The sequence below is a fragment of the Salmo salar genome, chromosome ssa28 (assembly GCF_905237065.1).
Source record: "Salmo salar chromosome ssa28, Ssal_v3.1, whole genome shotgun sequence".
NCBI lineage: Eukaryota > Metazoa > Chordata > Actinopteri > Salmoniformes > Salmonidae > Salmo > Salmo salar.
This window is the reverse complement of record NC_059469.1, coordinates 3,685,240-3,694,580: the sequence shown is the minus strand read 5'-3', so window position 1 is coordinate 3,694,580 and position 9,341 is coordinate 3,685,240.

Sequence of the window (9,341 nt, the reverse complement as noted above, 5' to 3'; positions counted from 1 at the left end):
TCATACATTATGTCCATACTGGTCCCCAGTGGGAAACGAACCCACAACCCTGGCATTGCAAACACCATGCTCTACCAACTGAGCCACACGAGACATGTCCAAAATACCATTGCAATTACAACCTTAAAATAGACAGCCCTAAACCTCATGTGTGTGTAATCATACATTGCCCAATCTGTAAAGGGCCTTTGAAAAGCAGAGACTCTGAAGTGGTTCAAGAAGTGCCACACGAGTGTTATATTCAACCCTTGGCTGAAGATGAACATTCAGAGAAATACATTTATGATTTTGAGACTAATCAGCTATCAGGGGTTTATTTGCCTATTTTTGTATCTACCCTGACTTTCAAGGGTGATAAGTGGTCAGCAGAGGGGCCCAATTGTGCACTCCTCTTTCTAAAACACTTCAGAAAACCCCAGTACAGAAACTTCATGTTTATAGCGCACAATTCTACAGCATATGATTCATACCTTCTTCTGAACCCTCTGATACAGCAAGGCGTTGCACCCAGTGTCATAGCTCAAGGTAGTAAAATCTTGTGTTTTGTAGACACCGCTTTCAACCAGAGATACATTGACAGTTTAAGCTTCATACCCATGAGATTGGCTCAAATGGAGGCCTTGGATTTTGAGAACTCTGTGAAAGGCTGGTTCCCCTATTTTTTTCACATCTGAGGAGAATCTACATTAGATCTTATCCGAGACCCGAAATGTACGGGTGTGATCAAATGTCTCCCAAAGAGCGAGAGAGATTCATGACATGGTACGAGACAGTATGTCACAGCACTTTTGATTTCCACAAAGAGATGGAGTCATACTGTGACAACGATGTAGTTATACTTCGTGAAAGATGCCTCAGATTAAGAGAAGAGGTAATCAAAGATGCAGGCATTGACCCCTGGAGTTGTACAACTATTGCATCGACATGCATGAAAACCTATTGTAAACACTTTCTACATACAGCATCTATAGCCTCGCCTGATAACTACCGACACCAATTCAAGTCATACTCTAGTGGTTCCATTCAGTGGTTGGAGTACTTGACCCAGGATAAAGACATTTTTATTCAACATGCTTTGAATAGGGGTGAGAAGGTGTTTGGGCCTTATCATGTAGATGGATACACACAGATTGACGGTGTTGAGACCGTGTTTGAGTACAACGGTTGTTTCTTCTACGGTTGTAAATCTTGCTTTGAGCCACAGGCCATGTGTGTCCTAACCCAAAAGACTTTTGGGGAAATGTACCAAGAGTTTCAAGACAAATTGGAATCTTTACAGTATACTTACGGTTTGAAAGTGAATGTGCTGTGGGAGCATGAGTGGACCGCACTCAAAAAGTCTGATTCTCATGTTCGAGCCTTCCTTTCCAGCTTTGACACACCAGAACCCTTGGAACCGCGACAGGGCTTGTATGGAGGCCGTACCAATGCTTTGACATTGCGGTGTGTAGCGCAACCCGACAAGACAATATGTTATGTAGATTTTACATCCCTTTATCCTCATGTAATGAGTTCCTCATGCTATCCTATGGGGCATCCTGAAATTATTCACCGCGACTTTGACTTACCCCAAAACTATTTTGGTCTGATCAAAGCAACTGTCTACCCTCCTAGGGTTTTGTTTATACCAGTGTTGCCTTACAAGGGACCTCAAGGAAAACTTTTCTTTCCCCTATGTTGCACCTGCAGTGAAAACAACAACCAGGAAAAGCCTTGTGATCACTCAGATCAAGAAAGAGCCCTGACAGGTGTATGGGTCACAGTTTAATTCTCTAAGGCTCTAGAGATGGGGTATCGTGTGGCCAAAATCTTTGAAGTGTGGAACTTTTCCAGGAAATCAGACACTCTTTTTAAAGAGTACATCAAGACCTTCTTGAGATGCAAGCAAATGGCTTCAGGCTATCCTGCCTCGGTCACAGATCAAGAGAGTAAAGACAAGTACATTCAAGACTATCACGACAGAGAAGGCATACTTCTTGACCCTGACAGAATAGAGGTCAACAAAACCAAAAGAAATGTGTCGAAATTGTACTTAAACTTTCTTTGGGGGAAGCTTTCGCAGAGATGCAATATGCTAACAACGTTGATCATTAAAGACACCAAAGAATTTTTGGAATTAGTTTTTTCGGACCAATACGAAATTTCACATTTTTCATTCTTGAGTCAAGACATTGCCCTGGTGCAATGGAGACGTAACAAGAAGTGGGTTCTACCCCCGGGTAATGTAGCATTTACCACGGCCTATGGCCGACTTGAAATGTACGCCCTCATGGAGCAGCTTCAGAGAAGGGTTCTTTACCATGACACAGACTCTGTGGTCAATGTAAGCAAACAGGGTGACTGGAGACCCCCACTTAGCAACTATCTGGGTGGTTTAACGAGTGAACTCAAAGATGGTGACCATATCACAGAATGGTCCTCCTGTGGGCCCAAAAGCTATGCTTTTAGGACTAAAGACAATCACGTGGTGTTGAAAGCCAAAGGTGTGACTCAAAACTACGAAAATGCCCCGCGGGTAAACTTGGAATCAATCACACACTTGGTCGAGGGGTTCATAAACGACCGGAATAGTGACTTGGAGATTTTGAGCTCCTACAAAAAAATTGTTAGGGATAAAAAGGACTTCCATTTAACCTCTTACATCTAGACGTTCCGCTAGCAGAACACCTGCTCCAATATCCAATGATAGGCGTGGCGCGAATTACAAATTCCTCAAAAATCCCAAAACTTCCATTTTTCAAACATATGACTATTTTACACCATTTTAAAGACAAGACTCTCCTTTATCTAACCACACTGTCCGATTTCAAAAAGGCTTTACAGCGAAAGCAAAACATTAGATTATGTCAGCAGAGTACCCAGCCAGAAATAATCAGACACCCATTTTTCAAGCTAGCATATAATGTCACAAAAAACAAAACCACAGCTAAATGCAGCACTAACCTTTGATGATCTTCATCAGATGGCACGCCTAGGACATTATGTTATACAATACATGCATGTTTTGTTCAATCAAGTTCATATTTATATCAAAAACCAGCTTTTTACATTAGCATGTGACGTTCAGAACTAGCATTCCCACCGAACACTTCCGGTGAATTTACTAAATTACTCACGATAAACGTTTACAAAAAACATAACAATTATTTTAAGAATTATAGATACAGAACTCCTTTATGCAATCGAGTTGTCCGATTTTAAAATAGCTTTTCGGTGAAAGCACATTTTGCAATATTCTGAGTAGATAGCTCACCATCACAGGCTAGCTATTTTGACACCCACCAAGTTTGACCCTCACCAAACTCAGATTTACTATAAGAACAATTGGATTACCTTTGCTGTTCTTTGTCAGAATGCACCCCCAGGACTTATACTTCAATAACAAATGTTGGTTTGGTTCAAAATAATCCATAGTTATATCCAAATAGTGGCGTTTTGTTCATGCGTTCAAGACACTATCCAAGGGTGACGAAGGGTTACGCGCCTGACGCGTTTCGTGACAAAAAAATTCTAAATATTCCATTACCGTACTTCGAAGCATGTCAACCGCTGTTTAAAATCAATTTTTATGCTATTTTTCTCGTAAAAAAGCGATAATATTCCGACCGGGAGTCGTTGTTTTCGTTCAAAGACGAAATAATAAAAACATGGTGTCGCCTCGTGCACGCGCCTCCAGTCTCTGTTCTCTGATCGACCACTATCTAAATGCGCTACTGTTTTTCAGCCAGGGCCTGCAAAGACATTCAGCTTTTTGCCGCCTTCTGAGAGCCTATGGGAGCCGTAGGAAGTGTCACGTTACAGCAGAGATCCCCTGTTTTGGATAGAGATGATCAAGAAGGCCAAGAAATGGTCAGAGAGGGCGCTTCCTGTTTGGAATCTTCTCAGGTTTTGGCCTGCCAAATGAGTTCTGTTATACTCACAGACACCATTCAAACAGTTTTAGAAACTTTGGAGTGTTTTCTATCCAAAGCTAATAATTATATGCATATTCTAGTTTCTGGGCAGGAGTGATAATCAGATTAAATCGGGTACGTTTTTTATCCGGCCGTGAAAATACTGCCCCCTATCCATAACAAGCTAAGGAATGCCCTACTTACTAAAATATTCAGGGTAGTCTATGACAAGAGACTGCTTTTACCTGACGGGACCACATTGCCTTTTGGCTAATGACTTATGCTACAAGCCCCAGTGTGTCTTAAAGCTTAAGATATAATGGCTGCTGAAGAAGGTTTTGACCCACCGGTTGTAACTACCATTATTCGGCCTTAATCACAGGCCCCCCCTTCTGAACATGTGTTATCTCAGAAGCCTGACAATATTGTGTGGTGTTATTCGTGTTATCAGCCTTTGTATTATGAACTGTTGAAGAAAATTAAAATCAAGTTTGTTGAAGGAATACCTGAATCCCTGTCTGATGATGAACTTTTACCTCCTCATAAAAACAATCTGCTGGTTTTGGACGATATGCTATTTGCAGGTAGCGAACATCCTGAAATTGCACGAGCTTTTACCCAATATACTCATCATAGAAACCTGTCCGTGCTTTACTTGGTGCAGAATGTGTTTCACCAAGGTAAAAATAGCTGTACCATTAGTTTGAACGCCAATTACATGGTTTTGTTCAAAAACCCTAGAGACAAACTACAAATTAACACTCTAGCTCAGCAGATGTACCCGGGAAGGAAATCCTACTTCATGGAGAGCTATGAGGACGCTACCAAAGCGCCATTTTCTTATTTAATTGTGGATTTAAAAGCAAATACTCCAGAACACCTGAGGCTCCGAACTGGCCTGTTCACGTGGGAGTGGCCGGCTGCGTACATTTCTAAAAAGTAACCGCTATGTCTCTGCGTTTAAAAAGAAACCTGCCCCTCTTGAGAAGCCTAAGTTGGGGCTACAGCTAATGAACGGAAGGCCATCTTTGGTCACTGTTCTTCAGATTTCATATTATCCCTATGTGAGATTGCTTTGAATCTTCTCAAAGGGCTCATTCCACTCACCCTGACCCAATTAAAACAATTCAAGAGACAAAAGACCGCGATCCATCTCTTTGCCAATAAAAGAGCCAGTCTTCAAAAGAAAAGACATAGCCTACAACAGTCTGTGGGTTTTCTTCTGCCGTTGCTAACTATAGCTGTGCCCTTCATCACCAGCCTTGTAGCTGCCAGATGTGGGGGTTGAACACAGAGTGTGATGGCAAATAAAATGTACTTGGTGCATCAACAAGAGTTGGATAGACTTAAAAAACAAATGCAGGGTCCTGAAAATATCAGACAAACAGCGGAAAATGATTTGGATATGGCCATGAAGGATATTTTGAACCAAAAAGGATTGAACCCCTATGATAAGGTCCAAAAATACACAAACCTCTTGCAAAGGTATTTGGCCTTGGTAAAACAAGGTGAGAGAGATACCAACCATTTAACGCTTTCCCTACCGGAACCTTTAATAGATGACGTGCCTAGAGAGAGCCAAGCCCCTGTAATGCCTGTACCTGCGATCTTACCGGCTGAAGATCAAATGCATGTTGAAGATAATGTTATGCATGACATGTTGACACATGTTCCGGCACATAACAGGAAAAAATGTTAGATACGTTATGAACAAGATAAAAGACTCAAAGGGGACCGCTACTTGGAATGACAAAGGAAAGTTTATCCTTCAGGGCGCTGTTGTCAAGGGTTCACATATGCTTGACTTGCTTAAAAGTACCACGGCAGCCCACAAGGTTGCTGATGACAGAAGACCTCCAGGGTGGCGTCAGTTTCTTAAGGCCCTGGCAATCCTCAACATTCCCCTCTCGGGGGTACCCAACTATAAGCTTCGTCAACAGATTCAAGCTTTAAAACAAAAACCTTCAACGAGCTACAGCACCCCTAAAGATGTCCCAACAACCCCTCCCCCCTATGAAGGGGATGATGATAACTCATTTACCCCCATGAATGCCTCTGGACCTTTTCCTAATCCTGATCTCTCGGGGTGGTTAAACTTTTGAATGACTTTTGAATGACTATGATTAAATTCAATCAATTTTATTTGAAAAATTAAGCAATTTAACATTTGTGGCATTCTTGAAACATTTGACGTGAGCATACGCCTTGATTACACGGTCTTAAAGGACACATATTTGAACACTTTTGATATTTTCTAACAAAACAAGCTACAATGGTATCATTACTTCTTAAATCATCATTATAAAGAGACATAACATCTTCAAAAGAAACTCCACGGGCTCTTTGGCATAGGTAGAATACACAGTGTTGACCACTTGTAGTGGAAAGGTTATCTTGCACTTGTTTGATGCTGTAGTAGATCTTTGATCCGTTTTTGGTCAAAAATTCTTTAATAGATTTGGGAAAATGTGAAAAACCGGGGGGAAAGCCATAGGAATCAAAAAAAGTTGATTTTTCTTCCTCCTTCATCTTCTAGTGTCACAGCTATCCAATGTTCACCCGGAATGTGTTTAGGATGGGTATTGACAATAAACATTGCCGGCCGTTCAGGCCATTTCTCAATAGGTAATTCATCACAAGCCCACACTCCACAAAATTGTTTTCCAATCAAGCGGGTCATGAGCCCTTCCAACTCTTGGGTATTGTACCGCCCTGGCCATAGAGAGTTTTTTTTTTTTGTTATCTATTTTGGTTAGGCCAGGGTGTTACATGGGTGGGCGTTCTATGTTTATTTTTCTATGTTGGTTTGTTTCTTTGGTTGGCTCCCAATCAGGAACAGCTGTAGTTCGTTGTTGCTGATTGGGAGTCATACATAGGCAGCCTGTTTTTCCTTTGGGGTTTGTGGGTGATTGTTTCTGTTGAGAGTTTTTCCTGACAGGACTGTTTTGCTGTCGTCTTTGGTTTATTTTTGTAAAGTGTTCTCTTTTTTAAATTACATTTCTAAGATGAACACACATCCTTCGCTGCACCTTGGTCTCATTACGATGACACCCGTTACAGAATCACCCACCAAAAAACGGACCAAGCAGCGGAGGAAGGAGAAGCACCAGGAGAGGAGCTATCGGGAGTCGTGGAAATGGGAGGAATTGCTGGACGGTAAAGGACCATGGGCTCAAGCTGGGGAGTATCGCCGCCCGCAGTGGGAGATCGAGGCAGCGATAGCTGAGAGGCGCTGGTATGAGGCAAGGGAGCGCAACAGGCACGAGAGGCAGCCCCCAATTGGGGGGGGGGGGGCACACGGGGAGTGTGGCAGAGTCAGGTGGGAGACCTGAGCCAACTCCCCGTGCTTACAGGAGGCAGCGCAGTACTGGTCAGGCACCGTGTTATGCGGTAAAGCGCACGGTGTCCCCAGTACGCGATGATAGCCCGGAGCGCTACATGCCAGCCCCCCGCAAGTGCCATGCGAGAGTGGGCATCAAGCCAGGTCGGAGTGTTCCAGCTCAGCACATCTCCGGTGCGCTGTCTCGGTCCAGGCTATCCTGCACCGGCGCTGCGCAATGTGTCTCCGGGGCGCTGGCAGGGCTCAGTTCGGCCAATGCCTGCGCTCCGCCCGTGCCGGGCAAAAGTGGGCATTCAGCCTGGAGTTTGGGTGGCAAGCCTACGCACCAGAACTCCAGTGCTCCCCCACAGCCCGGTTTATCCTGTGCCTCCTCCTCGGACCAGGCCTCCAGTGGGTCTCTCAGGCCTGGTCTATCCTGTGCCTCCTCCCAGGACCAGGCCTCCAGGGGGTCTCTCCAGCCTGGTTTATCCTGTGCCTCCTCCCAGGACCAGGCCTCCAGGGGGTCTCTCCAGCCTGGTTTATCCTGTGCCTCCTCCCAGGACAAGGCCTCCTGTGGGTCTCCCCAGCCTGGTCTATCCTGTGCCTCCTCCCAAGACCAGGCCTCCTGTGGATCTCCCCAGCCTGGTGAGTCCTGTGCCTGCGCCCAGAGCCAGGCCTCCTGCATGTCTCCCCAGCCTGGTGAATCCTGGGCCAGAGACGCCCGCCTGTAGGGCGCAGCCAGGGTCGCCCACCAGCCGGGCGCAGCCAGAGTCGCCCGCCAGTCCTCCGGCGCAGCTAGGGGTGCCACCTAAGTGGGCTAAGCCAAGGGTGGAGCGGGGTCCACGTCCCGCACCAGAGCCGCTGCCGTAGGAGGGCCCAACCAGACCCTCCCCTTCAGAGTCAGGTTTTGCGGCCGGAGTCCGCACCTTTGGGGGGGGGGGGGTACTGTAACGCCCTGGCCATAGAGAGGGGTTTTTTGTTATCTATTTTGGTTAGGCCAGGGTGTTACATGGGCGGGCGTTCTATGTTTATTTTTCTATGTTGGTTTGTTTCTTTGGTTGGCCGTGTGTGGCTCCCAATCAGGAACAGCTGTAGTTCGTTGTTGCTGATTGGGAGTCATACATAGGCAGCCTGTTTTTCCTTTGGGGTTTGTGGGTGATTGTTTTCTGTTGAGAGTTTTTCCTGACAGGACTGTTTTGCTGTCGTCTTTGGTTTATTTTTGTAAAGTGAACACACATCCACCTTGGTGTCATTACAACGACACCCGTTACAGGTATTCATGTCTTTGCTCAACGATCCTTAATAATAATCCTTGAAGACTTGTCTTCGGGCATTCACTTCCAAGATTGAATCAGAGCATGCATAAACAATCATGCTAACTGTACAGGCTAAAGGTGTATGGAAACGCATTTCCAGCCTGAGGTTATCTTGGGACACCACAGACAGATTTCCTGAGGTGTCATCATCAGGGGATAAATTGAAAGCATACAATGTGTAACCCTGTGCAAAATCATTTATGTCAATACGTAAAGAGAGATCTTTTAGATGCCTCCCGGTAGCCAGGAATAGATAGTAAAATTCTCGCACAGATATGTTGTTATTAAATTGCGGTTGGAAAGCCTTAGCAGGGACCTGACGCCCATCCTGACAGAGAGCTACATACTCTGCATTGAAGTGTTGAAAATTAAATGGGTTTTTATGTAAGCTGCCCATATTAGAGGCGTGATCAACCAAACCTATAACCATGTAGCGAGGTAAAGGGCCTAGAAAAAGGTTTTCTTGACTGCAGATTCTACTGCCCACAGGTATGCTAAAGGATTTCATGGTAATTCTTTGGAGAGGGTAAAGGGCATTTCCTTTCATCAAAGCCTGTGAGTGACCCAGACGAACTGCCGGAGAGACACTTTTTTAATAAAAAGTGTTGCCCCCAACACTTTTAAACTAAAGTCACAGTCTTGGGCAGATATCAGACAACACTCATCCTTGGCCCTGGTTAATTTTAGTCTTAAATCAACCGAATTTAAGAGTAAACGTTCTTGAAAGAAAATGTCAGAGTGTATAGGCCCTAGCAGATGAAACTCTCGAGATTCGGCACAGCGCGTGCCTCCAGTCCTTTGTTTGCACCGGTG